The sequence below is a fragment of the Lepidochelys kempii genome, chromosome 3 (genome assembly GCF_965140285.1).
Source record: "Lepidochelys kempii isolate rLepKem1 chromosome 3, rLepKem1.hap1, whole genome shotgun sequence".
Lineage (NCBI taxonomy): Eukaryota > Metazoa > Chordata > Testudines > Cheloniidae > Lepidochelys > Lepidochelys kempii.
The window spans coordinates 2133306-2147750 of NC_136382.1; positions in this window are offsets into that span (position 1 = coordinate 2133306).

A 14445-nucleotide genomic window follows, 5' to 3' on the forward strand; every position below is an offset into this window, starting at 1 on the left:
GGAGCATTCAGCCTACTCTGCCCCTCCGTGCGCTTCCCACAGCGAGTCCACCCAGGCGGGGTCCTGGGGAAGCCAGAGGGTCCTGCACCCCAACTTTACAATCAGACGTGACTCTCAGCCAGCCAGTAAAACAGAAGGTTTATTAGATGACAGAAACATGGTCTAAAACAGAGCTTGTAGGTGCAGAGAACAGGACCCCTCAGCCGGGTCCATTTTGGGGGGCAGTGAGCCAGACAACCCCGCCTGCACTTCACTCCATATCCCCAGCCAGCCCCAAACTGAAACTCCCTCCAGCCCGTCCACCTCTGGGCTTTGTCCGTTTCCCGGGCCAGGAGGTCACCTGATTCCTTTGTTCTCCAACCCTTTAGCTCTCACCTTGTAGGGGGGAAGGGCCCAGGCCATCAGTTGCCACGAAACAGGGTGTCGGTCATTCTCTGTGTCCAGACCCCTGCACACACCTGCCCTCTAGGGCTCTGCAACAATCATACACCCTTATCCCACCACTGAGATACTTAAGAACTGCCTAGGGGAAACTGAGGCACCCGCACAATATTCAGAGAAAACATTAAGAACAGTCTCACTTCGTCACACCCAGTGTTTGGCTCATGCTCCAGAGCAGGCCTATGAGGACCAAGACTGCTTGGCGGAGGGGAGCAGAAGGAATCAGGGGGTTGTCTCACCCCTGGAAGTAAAAACCAACATGTATGTTGCAGGCCCCTCGGGCAGGGTCTCAGGAGATATCAGGGGTGTAATTTCCAGGCCCTTCCTGGTAGTGATAGGTCAAGGCAAGACGAGGAGATACGACCGGAAGTTCTACCTGTGTCCCTGTGCACATGCCCAGGGGCAGGGCCTGTGTCACCGTCTTAGAGCTGACTGGTCAGGGGGCAGCACTGTGGGGCTGATTGACAGGATACACTTGCACTGTTGGAGTGGGAAGAAATACAGGGCCCAGTGCTCTGCAAGCTCTGCCGGGGGCATGAACCCCAGCAAAACATCTGCAGGATCAGATCCGAAGGAAGGGAACAACCCTGACCAACTCTCAGGGGGGACTCTCCAGCAGGGAGATGGCTTTGGCTGGGGAAGGGGGTTTGTCTCTCGGGGAAGGGCTGGGGGCCCTGTTGCTCCCCAGCAGAGATAGATCTGTCATCACATGACGCTGCTCTGGCTCTTGGCTGTCCAGCTGCAGCTCTGGAGCACAGTGAGGTTTCCTGGGATCCAAGCAATCACTGTTCCAAGTCTGGCTCAGGCCAGCGTTGCTAGGGAAGCCTTCACTTGCCTGATGATCTATAATGTACCGTGCCCAGGCCCCTCCTCCAACACGCTGCGCGTGAAATCAGAGACCCAGACATAGGAATTATTAAACCCCAACCTACAAACCTTAGCCAGGAAAAGAATTAAATACACGAGGCGTCTGCCTGGAATTCTTGCTACATGACACGCTGGCTGGTGGGAACATTGCTCTTGGTTACAGGTTGCAAAACTGTTAGAAGGGAGCCAATATAAGAGCCTGGAACAAGTGCTGGGACTGGATTTCATGTCCTGTTGCTGCATTACAAGGCATTTGTTATCATCACGATTAGCACATCTCTCGAGTTCCAGTGTGTGAGAGGTGAGGGAGCGGACAATCATCCCTGGCTCTTACAGAGCTAAGGCTCCCAACCCATATTACAAACATTCATATAACGCCCCCATGGACAAGCAGGTGAGTCCATATCATCATCGCCATGTTAGGTGGGGAAACCGAGGCACCCAGTGCAACACCCAGAGGGGCTAGCACAGGGGTTCCCGAACTCTTTGCCGGCACGACCCCATTTTAATGAACTATTTCCTCCTGGGACCCCAGGCACCATGGAGGATGCTGTTTTGAAGAGTACATTCAGTGTATGCGAGGTCACGCTGGGCCGAGCATGCCATTTTGTACAGCAAACTGGTGTCCTCCGTGCATTGTGACTTTGCACGCACCATACACGCGAGGTCACGCTGTGTGGTGCAAAATGGTGTCTGATGCACTCTAGGGATTGTCAGGACCCCTTCTGCTGATGGTGCAACCCCATCTGGGGTCACGCCCCACAGTTGGGACCCGCAGGTCTAGCGCCAACACAAATTATTGGCTTTGATAGAATTCTTATCTGCAGGATAATTCCCTCCACTGCAGGAATTCCCGACGGAGTCTCCGGCCAGTGTTTGCTCGTGGGCAGACTGGATGAGCCAGAAGTCCCTTTCTGGCCCTATAAACCACCCAGGATAGTAAGACTCCAAGGCTCCAGAATGCCTCCCACTCTCAGGCCAGGTTGCAGCCTCCACCCTACTCCTCCTGGCAGCAGGAAGTGCATTTGTGTGGGAGGGTGGGACACAGAGATCTGCCGCTCCACGTCCATCATCAGAAGCTCCCAGCTTCATTGATCCAGCATGGTGCGATCATACAGCTGAGCAAGCACAAGGTGAGATGGAAACAGCCTGGATTGACCCGTCAGACAATCCCACTTGCTGAAGAGCTTTGTTCCACCAGGACTCACCTCATATTCCCACTCAAAGGTGTCCTGCAGCATACAACCTGCCCAGTAGCCTTCTGGTCATGGGTCCTGTCAGTGCAGTGCCTGCAACAGCTAATTAGCTATTGTCTCTGCCCTGCTGAGCAATCACACAACCTGGCAACAGAGCTGCCACTGTCGGATGCTGCAGCCACCACCCGCATCTTGCTCCACACACCCCTTGGAGCCCGAGCAGGCCCAGAGGCTGAGGGATCACGACAGTCATGCGCTTGGAGCTTGTGCTCAGTAGGTGGTACCAGGCTGGACCCAGAGGTCTCTTCACCCAGTCCAGGTCTACAGTTAATCTGCTCCAGAATGCGTTAGCTGATTTTCCAGGGAAGAACCTGTTGAGCTTGTGACCAGAGCCAGGAGATCTCTGACGGTGGGAGAGCTGGTCTGACGACAGGTCTCCCCGGGAGCGCGGCAGCCATCAGGCCCGAGTCACATGGGGCAGGTGGAGATGGCAGTGAGGTGAAGTGCGGTGGGCATGAGACAAGCGGAAGGGAGTGCAGGGCACTGGCTGGGAGCAAGAACACCTGTTGTGGATGAGGTGCCTTGGCAGGGGGTTGTGGCTGCAGCTTGGCGGTGGGAGAGGCTGCAAAGGGGCTGATGGGGGGAGGCGGGGGAGAGGTGGTACCACAGCCACCATGCCTGCACATTTCAAACCCCCTCACGTTTGCTGCTGTTCTGGTGCCCACCTGCCCGGCCTTGTCTCCAGGGGGCTGCTGGCTGCTACAGCCCAGCTCTCCTGGCCTCCTCGCCCCCTTGGGAGGAGCCCAAGCCACTGCCCGCTCCACTGGAGACCACAGCACGTCTCTTCGGAGCTGCTGACAGGGACGACCCACACGGCAAGGCCTGCTGAGATCGTCGTTAATTATCCACCCGCAGGGACTCCACCAAAGCCAGCGCCCCACGGCCTGCAGGGGCCAGAATCATAACGGAACCGTAGCCACTGAGCCTGTTGCACATGACAGAGCAAGGGAGCGGGAAGGTCTCCGGGGGTTGGTGCGGCGATTACCCCCAAGACCGGCACCGCACACTCAGTCCTGGGGCGAGCGGCTCAGCTGCTCAGGCTCTTGAGCTGCACTGGGTGGAGAACCCGGACTACTGAGGCCAAAACAACTCTCTCGGCCTGGAGGAAGCAGCCCACCCTCAGCACCAGGCTGGCGCCAGCCCCGGCATCCACACTGGCATCCGCTGTAGCCCTAGCACGGGGGCTGGGGCCAGCTCCTGTGTCAGCCGAGTGTAGCCCTGAGACCCACTCCACCTTCTGGGCTGGCGCCTGGCTGCCAATGCGCGTTCACAGGGCTGCTGGCCAGAGGGGTGGTGGATTGGATTGTGGATCCGATTTGGGGTGAGCTGTTTCAGGGTTTAGCTGGTGGCTTGTACCCTGCCTGCTCCACTTGAGTCGCTGCCCTCCCCACATGGGATTTGTGAGCCCCAATGCCCCAGCCACCAGGCTGCTCTTTCCCCATGGCTCGGTGCCTGGGACACTCAATCTTGCACCAGCACCGAGTTCAGTGGGGGTGGGGGAAATGCAGCCCCCAAGCCATTTGGCCCTGCTGCTATGTGCTAGTTGAATCATTTCACTTTTGTGTGACACCACCTGCACTTGAATTCCAGCCTCCAGGTTGCGCCGGGGGCAGGGGAGAGACTGGGCTGCCTGGTGCTGGATAAAGGCAGGCAGGTTTGTGCTTGGTCAGCTCATCTGCCTGACTCCTAGAAACATTTTCCTTCCCGTGTTCTCACGCTCCCAGGGCTCTGGCGCGGTGAAAGAAACAGCCTGGGAGTGCGGTGGCTGGTGTTTCTCTCAGCTCCGCAACTTCCTCCACTCTGCGATTGTTCCACCACCCATTCCACGTGGGCCACCATGCTGGGGCTGACATCTGGTCACCACTGCCTAGGGCAGCTTTGGAAAGGGTGGCCAAGAGATGGACATCTCCATTCTCCCCTTCTTAGTCCCTGAGCCAACCAGCCCCTCCCCATCTCGCATTCCAACCCACGCGCCAAAACACACTGATCTAAACACCAGGGCAGCCCTTTGGCCAGGGGTAACACACTCCTCTTTCCATGATGTCAGTGCCAAGATGAACTGTACTGCCCACTGCCTCTTTCCATGACCTTTGTGCCGGGATGAACCATGTTGGCATTTTCCTCTTTCCAATAGCTCCTCTGTTGTATTGAGGGCTGCTGTGCTGGGACTGAAGTGCTGGGAAACACCTTTAATCTCAACCCCTTGTCATCTGAGCTGGGTTCGCTGCTCAGCAGCAGCACATGGTGGTGTGATGTTTAAAATCTCCTCTGAGCTTCACTGAGTATAAACCATGTGGATCTTCACAAAGGCCATGAGTCTCACACTTCCGGCATGAAAAGCCGACCGGGATCCGCTTGCTTGTGGCTCACCCAACGAGGTCGAAGGTGTGGTAGAGGCTTGTGTCTGAGGGGCTACTGCACGTAACGGGCTCTGGGCCATCAAGGATGCACCATCCTTGAAATCAATGGGAGATGAGGGTGGTCAGCATGTTCAGGATCAAACCCCTTCAAGTAGTTTGCATGGAGTAAATTAGGCAAATGAGTCTAATCAGGAAAGGCAGGCCACAGATGCAGCAAAAGCAGGCCCCACAGCAGAATAAGGGGATTATTTGCACAGATCCTCTCTTTTTTAAGTAGAATTATTAGGGCTGGTTGAAAAGGTTTTTTAAATGTTAAAATACTTTTCAATTGGCATTAGCAAGCAAAATAACCAAATCCGGGGTGCCAGGTCATTTACACATGCCAGGCCCCTGGGCTGAAATGGGACAACTTCCCACACTGTCAGTGATGAAGGAAACCCCTGGCCTTCAGCCTCATGCCTCCTTCTTGAATTCCTGAGGCATATGGTTGCCTTGTATGGCAGGAACAGCAAGAACAAGGTGGGGAGAACAGTCTGGCTGGAGAAGGGCTCCTTGGGGCAGGTACTGTTTGTTACGTGTTTGTACAGCAGCGAGCACAACGGGGCCTCAGGCTCTGAGTTGGGCCCCAGGTGCTATGGCAATATATATACTAACAATTACCAGTGAGCCGTACGGCCACGTATACCCACTCTCCTGGCCATGCAAACTCATGGGGCACTGGTCATGTGGGTAGTAACATCAACATTCCTCACTGGTATAAATCTCAGGGGCACATGACCAGGGCTGAGCAAACTCGGCTCTGACCCACAAGTAACAAGCCACCCAAGGAAGAACTGCGAGAGTGAAGAAATGTAGATGTTTCCCCACAGATCCCCAAACGAAACTTTAGTCTCTGAAGCAAGAAGCGGCTGAACATTCAAAAGTGCTTCATCCATTCTTCCTACAAACCCTTTCTTTGTACTGAGTTTATGAACAGAGGGTCCCCAGTGTTGCAATTAGGTAGAGGGAAACATTGTGTGCATGATGTGATTAGAGAAACTGGAACTCCGGCATCACTTGGGAGGGAGCTAAGAATGCATATTCAGCATGCACTGCTCTTCGGTGGACTCATGTAAGGGGATATTCTATGATTCTATGATTCTATGAAGCAGGGCTCAGAGATCACCATATTTAACAAGCCCCAGAACCCTCAACCCTAACGTTTCTGAAGGCAGCTCTGCATTAAGAATTTAGCCCCTCTCCCATTACATATTTTGAGGCTGGAAGTGGCATGATGAGAAAAACAAGCATCCATCTTGAAACCAGAACCACCTGGGGCTGTGAGCAAGCGTGAGCAGAATTAGCTTCTCCTAATTCTAGAGAAAGGGTTCATGTCTTTTCCTCTAATTCTCCTAATCCCTAAAACAAATGAATGGCTGGGCACAAGGAGCTAAATCAGAAGTGCGTGGAATGCCAAGCTGGGACCAGGAAGCACAGGGGATCTGGTCAGCATCTGGTGCCCATAAAACAACGGATTCCAACTGCCATCAGCTCCCCTTTTCGTGTGACATCTCTTCCAAAGGGAAGGATTTCAAAGCCGCTCAAGGCAGTATTGTGTTTCGGAATCAAAAGTGCAGTCCTGGATGTTTGACGTCAATGGCAGTTTTATCACTAATTTCAGTGGTGCAGAGGTCGTATGTATTCCCCTCTAGAGACCTGGGATCAAATCTTGGTCTGTATTACACCTGAAAACTCAACGGGTGTTGACATCTTAGTGCCAGTGGACTAGAACATGTATCTGATGCTGTTCCAAGCAGGCCCAGGACAGCAGCAGCAGGGGAAGGGGTCAAGATCAAGCATCAGCAGAGAAAAGAGTGAAGGATCCAGAACTGGAATAGAAGGTCAGGACTGAGGTGCAACTGCAGGGCCAGGAACACGCTCCTGACTAGAATGGGGTGGGGGGAGAGGTTTCAGATTAGGACTGAAGTGCATTGGCAGGGCTGGAACTGCGAGGGAGGCTGTGGCTTGGACTGAAAAGCACCAATAAAGCTGTGTGAGGGGAGCCCCAGGCTGGACAGGCAGTGGGGCTGGGGGTCAGGACTGAGGGGCACTGGTGGAGCTGGGGAGAAAACCCATGACTGGAACAGCAGTGTGGATGGCTTTAGGATCACTGCTGTTTGTCCCTTAAATTCCTGCCCTATGGCAGCATCCTCTGGCAGAAATCCTCTTGTTTGGAAGCTCTGTCCAGAAGCCAAACTGGCTAGTAAGGGCTTTTAGGGTAGCCGCAGAAAGTGCAGTCTCCCACCACGCACTGAGATAATCACCCCCACTACTTCCACCTGCTGCTCAGATTGGGCTTTATCCCTCAGCGTGTAAAGTGCCCTCAGTCCCTGTGAAACGCGTGGGAGCTGAGCACTTCTCAGGAAGCGCTCCGCGTGTAACAGGATTAGGCACCAAAGGAGTACAAGACCCAAACCAAACTCTGCTCCTCTCAGAGGGCTGGCCCAAGGCCTCCCGTGTCTGCTCAGCAAGCTGGCTTTGGAAAGGAGAGGTTACTCACCATTCACAGTAACTGGAGTTCTTCGAGATGTGTGTCCCGATGGGTGCTCCGCTTTGGGGGTCCTCAGACCCAGATAGGCACTATGCTTCCTCATGCCCTGCTCCAAGGCTATATACAGCAGTGCAGGTGAGCCACCCCACTTCTCTACTGCAAAATCCCCAGTGGAAACCGCAAAGCAGAGGGGAAGGAGGGCAGATAGTGGAGAACCCACAGGGACTCTCAGCTCAAAGAACTGTGGGTGCTGCACTACCTGCCCTCTGTCTGTGGGTGGAAATTGCTGAACCTTTAGACCTAGCCACACAACCACAAACAGTCTGGGTGATTTTCTAAATGACTTAGTCTTGTGGAAATAAAAGGTTAACACCCTCCGAATATCGAAGTGTGCAAAGCCTCCTCTCTGGACTGATGTGGCTTCAGGAAAAATGGGGGAAGATGGATAACCTAGCTGAAGTGAAACTTGGACGACACCCTGGGCAAAAGTTTAGGGCATGGACATAACAAAATTTTGTCCTTGAAAAATACTGTAAATGGAGGGTCTATTGGAGACCCTATTTCCCCAACCCTTTGAGCAAAGGTGATAGCCACCACAAAGGCTGTCTTCAGAGATGAATTAATGAGGGACGAAGAAGCCATTGGCTGAGACAGAGGGCCCATAAGGCATCTAAATCCTAAATTCAAATCCCAGATAGGAGTGGGTTCCTTAAATTGGGGGAACAGGTTCTGTAATCCTCTAAGAATCCCTTACAATTGTAGGATAAGCGAAGACTGAGACTCCCTCCACTGGGGAAAGAAAGGCTGCTCATATATAATCCTGTCTTTTCTAGCTCTAAGAGGTACTCAAGAATGATAAAGATGGGAGAGTGAGAAGATGGAACACTTCTCTGGACACACCAAAAGCTGAACCTTTCCCACTTGAGGAGATAAGTGTATCTTCCTGGAATCTTTCCTACTGTTCAATAATACCTTTTGTACCTCCTTAGAACAAGTAGACTCTATTCCCATGAACCATCAAGAAGCCAAGCTTTGAGATGAAGAATCTTCAGGTTGGGGTGAAGAATCCAACCAGCATGTTGGGAAAGAAGATGAGGAATGGATGGAAGGCTGATTGCCTAATAGGCTAGGTGAATCAGGTCAGTATACCATATTTGTCTGGGCCACAGTGGGACTGTTAATATGATCCAGGCTTTGTTGTGCTTGATCTTGTTTATCACTTTCAGAATCAGGGGCGTTGGAGGAAACACATATAAAAGGCCTCTGGTCCATGGAATGAGGAAGGCATCTCCTAAAGAGAGAGGACCCAATCCTCCGCTCAAGGAAAAGTGTTTGCATTTCCTGTTGGTCACAGTAGCAAAGAGGTCTATTTCTGGAACTCCCCAAGCCAGAAAGATTTGACTGAGAATCCAATTCCCATTCGTAATCCTGGAGAAGTGCCTGCTGAGGTCGTTGGCTATCCTGTGGGCTATCTGTGGGCTGATTTCAATTTTTGAGATGAGATTTGCTAACATTGATAATCTGTCATAGAACCATAGAATATCAGGGTTGGAAGGGACCGCAGGAGGTCATCTAGTCCAACCCCCTCCTCAAAGCAGGACCTAATCCCCAACTAAATCATCCAAGCCAGGGCTTTGTCAAGCCTGACCTTAAAAACCTCAAAGGAAGGAGATTCCACCACCTCCCTAGGTGACCCATTCCAGTGCTTCACTACCCTCCTGGTGAAAAGGTTTTTCCTAACGTCCAACCTAAACCTCCCCCACTGCAACTTGAGACCATTACTCCTCGTTCTATCATCTGGTACCACTAAGAACAGTCTAGATCCATCCTCTTTGGAACCGCTTTGGAACCTTTTTTCAGGTAGTTGAAAACAGCTATCAAATCCCCCCTCATTCTTCTCTTCCCTTAGCCTCTCCTCATAAGTCATGTGCTCCAGCCCCCTAATCATTTTTGTTGCCCTCCACTGGACTCTTTCCAATTTTTCCTTTCGGAGCAAAGATAAGCCCTGACTGCTTTGCATCTAAGGAGGCTCCTATGAACTCTGTTCTTTGAACCAGGCTCAAAGTGGATTTCTTGATGTTGAGCTGCAAACCTAACTCACAGAACAGGAATCTCATCATCTTTATGAAGGCAAAAACCTCACTTTAAGATCAGCCCTTGAATAGCCAGACATCGAGATACGATTATCCCTAGATGTTGAAGGTAAGCAGCGATCACTTGCCAATACTTTTGAGAACACTCTTGGGGCATATGAAAGGCCTAATGGAAGAACTTGATACTGAAAGTGATCCTGACCTACCAAAAAACGCAGAAACCGTTTGTGAGATGGGTGAAGTGCAATATGAAAACTGTCATCTTGAAGTTCAAGGGCTGAAAAACAATCTCCCAGTTCTAACCCTAACCCGTGTCTTACTTATAATTCTCCTGCAAACACATCCCAGAATGATGTTTGCTTTTTTTGCAACAGTGTTATACTGTTGACTCATATTTAGTTTGTGGTCCACAGTACTCCTTCCTAGGTAGTCATTTCCCATTTTGTATGTGTGCATCTGATTGTTCCTTCCTAAATGGAATACTTTGCATTTGTCCTTATTGAATTTCATCCTATTTACTTCAAACCATTCCTCCAGTTTGTCCAGATCATTTTGAATTTTAATCCTATCCTCCAAAGCACTTGCACCCCCTCCCAGCTTGGTATTGTCTGCAAACTTTGTAAGTGCACTCTCTATGCCATTATCCAAAACTGATCCCTGCAGGACCCCACTCATTATGCCCTTCCAGCATGACTGTGAACCACTGATAACTACTCTCTGGGAACAGTTTTCCAACCAGTTTTGGACCCACCTCATAGTAGCTCCATCTAGGTTGCATTTCCTAGTTTGTTTATGAGGTCATGTGAGACAGTATCAAAAGCTTTACTAAAGATATACCACGTCTACCGCTTTCCCCCTATCCACAAGGCTTGTTACCCTGTCAAAGAAAGCTATCAGGTTGGTTTGATACTATTTGTTTTTGATAAATCCATGCTGACTGTTACTTATCACCTTATTATCATGTAGATGTTTGCAAATTGATGGCTTAATTATTTGCTCCATTATCTTTCCGGGTACAGAAGTTAAGCTGACTGGTCTGTAATTCCCTGGGTTGTCCTTATTTCCCTTTTTATAGATGGGAACTAAATTTGCCCTTTTCCAGTCTTCTGGAACCTCTCCTGCCTTCCATGATTACTCAAAGATAATTGCTAATGGCTCGGATATCTCCTCAATCAACTCCTTGAGTATTCTAGGATGCATTTCATCAGGCCCTGGTGCCTTGAAGACATCTGATTTGTCCAAGTAATTTTTAACATGTTCTTTCCCTATTTTAGCCTCTTCCAATCCTACCTCATTTTCACTGGCATTCACTATGTTAGATGTCCAGTCACCACCAACCTTCTTAGTGAAAACCGAAACAAGGAAGTCATTAAGCACCTCTGCCATTTCCACATTTTCTGTTATTATTTTCCCCTCTCATTGAGTAATGGGCCTACCCTGTCCTTGGTGTTCCTCTTGCTTCTAATGTAGTTGTAGAATGCTTTCTTGTTACCCTTTATGTCTCTGGCTAGTTTGATCTCGTTTTGTGCCGTGGCCTTTCTAATTTTGTCCCTACATACTTGTACTTTTTGTTTATATTCATCCTTTGTAATCTGACCTAGTTTCCATTTTCTGTAGGACTCTTTCTTGATTTTTAGATCATTGAAGATCTCCTGGTTAAGCCAGGGTGGTCTCTTGCCATACTTCCTATCTTTCCTACGCAGTGGGATAGTTTCCTCTTGTGCCCTTAATAATGTCTCTTTGAAAAACTGCCAGCTGTCTTTTATTGTTTTCCCTCTTAGACTTGCTTCCCATGGGATCTTACCTACCAACTCCCTGAGTTTGCTAACATCTGTCTTCTTGAAATTCATTGTCTCTATTGTGCTGTTCTCCCTCCTACCATTCCTTAGAATCATGAACTCTGTCATTTCATGATCACTTTCATCCAAGCTGCCTTCCACTTTCAAATTCTCAACCAGTTCCTTCCTATTTGTCAAAATCAAATCTAGAACAGCCTCTCCCCTGGTAGCTGTCTCCACCTTCTGAAAGAAAAGAACTGTGTCCAGTACATTCCAAGAACTTTTGGATAATCTGTGCCCTGCTGTGTTATTTTCCCAGCAGATGTCTGGGTAGTTGAAGTCCGCCATCACCACCAAGTCCTGGGCTTTGGATGATTTTGTTAGCTGTTTAAAAAAAGCCTCATCCACCATTTCTTCCTGGCTAGGTGGCCTGTAGTAGACCCCGACCATGACATCACCCTTTGTTTTTACCCCTTTTGTCCTCACCCAGAGTCTTTCAACAGGCCTGTCTCCTATTTACATCTCAATCTCAGTCCAAGCATGTACATTTTTAATATATAAGGCAACACCTCCTCCCTTTTTTCCCTGCCTGTCCTTCCTGAGCAATCTGCACCCTTCTATAACAATATTCCAGTCATGTGTATTATCCCACCAGGTCTCTGTGATGCCAGGTATGTCATAGTTGTATTTATTTACTAGCATTTTGAGTTCTTCCTGCTTATTCCCCATACTTTTCGCATTAGTATCCAGACATCTAAGATACTGATTTGATTCCGCCTCCCCCCACCCCCAGTTCTGTCTTGTCTCTCCTTTATCTCTGCTATAACAGCCCAGGCTCTCCTCAAATTCCAAACCGTATCCCAGGTCTCCATGTTCTTGACTTACCTGTGGGCTTTGGTCACCTGCCCCCTTCAAACCTAGTTTAAAGCCCTCCACACTAGGTTAGCCAGTCTGTATCCAAATATGCTCTTCCCCTTACTCGATAGGTGGGCACCATCTCTGCTTATCAGTCCTTCTTCCTGGAACAGCATCCCGTGGTCAAGGAAGCTGAAGCCCTCCTGGCAACACCATCCTCACAGCCAGGCATTTACCTCCAGAATGCAGCTGTCTCTGCCAGGGCCCCTACCCTTGACCAGAAGGATTGATGCCCAGCAAGAGATGCACCTCTTGAAGCCTGGAGAACCTGGCATACCCTGGGGCAATGGTTATTGTGAAGGGGGAAGGTTCCACCCTCCTTAACGTGAAAAGGGATCAAGAGAAATTCCCCCTAAACCACTTAATACAATAAAGAAATAAAATAATATAATAAAGAAAGATAACTAGACTACATTGTAGCCTTCAAATAGTAAGGCACACGAACGCTCCATCTCAGGCTGAGGCAGCTGAGAAAGACCTGAGAATGGTTCACCCAAGTTACCTTGCATAGCCTAGGACCAGGGCACGAGGAAGCGTAGGGAGCATGCATGGGCCAAAGAGGCAGTACTGCCAAAAATCTCCGATCAAAGGCATAAGGGGCATGAGCACACCAGTACTGGAGGACCCACAGGACACTACTTGAAGAACATATTGTTCCAGCGCATTCCTGATCTTCATTTACTTTGCATGGGCAACAGGTGAGGCGCAAACATAGCTAGTTTAGAAGGATAGATACGATGAGGATAGGGACAGAAATGCCTGGATAGACAGGATGCTAAACCACTGCGGCAGAGCTGCTTACTACTCTCTGTTAAGGTTTAGTAAAACTGGTCACCTTCTTTACAGGTAATTGTATGCTTTGTAGTTTAATTTGGGTATGTCTAGCTGATATGGAGTTGAGCAGATTTCAGATGGGTACTCTACGGAATCTGTAATTAAATTATAGCAGGATCAGTTTAACTCCGCTCACTGGCCTACTGGTAAGGGTGGTAATCCTACCCTTTTTCCAAGATCTTGTACAAAGTTTTTAAAGGGCTTCAGTAGGACTGATGGATCCCATCTGAGGTCAGGCTACATGTACCTAAATCTAGACATGCTATAGTGCATTTGCTGCCCTTTAAAATCCATCCTCTCTTGTAGGGTAAATACTATTGATAGGGTCCTACCAAATTCACAGTTCATTCTGGTCAATTTCTCGTTCATAAGATTTAGAACATCATAAATGTAATGATTTCAGATATTTAAATACGAAATTTCACAGTGTTGTAACTGTAGGTGTCCTGACCCAAAAAGGAGGGGGGTTGGTTGTGGTACCGTTACCCTGACTTCTGTGCGGCTGCTGGCGGCAGCCCTGTCTTCCGAGCTGGGCGGCTGGAGAGCGACGGCTGCTGGCCGGGAGCCCAGGTCTGAAGGCAGAGTCGCCGCCAGCAGCAGCGCAGAAGTCAGGATGGCCTGGTCTGGTGTTCCCACCCTTACTTCTGTCCTGCTCCCTGCAGAGCTGGACCCTTGATCAGCAGCTGCCGCTCTCCGGCCACCCACCTCTGAAGGGAGCAGCGCAGAAGTGAGGGTGGCCTGGCACGGGATTGCCACCCTTACTTCTGCCCTGCTGCTGACAGGGCACTGCCCTCAGAGCTGGGCACCCGGCCAACAGCCGCTGCTCTCTGGCCGCTGAGCTCTGAAAGCAGCACAGAAGGGTGGCAATTCCGTGACCCCCCTAAAATAACCTTGCAACCCCCTTTTGGGTCAGGACTCCCAGTTTGAGAAACACTGGATAGAATAGCGTAAAAGCATACAAAAGACCAGATTTCATGGGAGGAGAGCCGATTTCACGGTCCATGACACGTTTTTCATGGCCATGAATTTGGTAGGGTCCTAACTATTGAATAACACTGAGCTCTGAGATCATCCAGGAAAGGAAGTATCTTGAAAGGCTGGGGCTTTAGGCCCTGACCCTGTCTAATGATCCTTACTGAGCACACAGATTAGTATGGAGTTGCAGGCTTCCCTGTCCCGAGCAGCTTTGGTTTGTTCCATGTGACCTGTATTAATGACAGATGTGCATGCTCTCCTGGCTCTGGTATTTAATATAAACACACAATGAACTGCAGGCAGATGCTTTCATTCTGCATGTTATTGTGGAGCAGTAAATTCATGTTAAAACATCTTCGCTGTTTCATGTACATCTCAAATCAATTTTTCTATGGT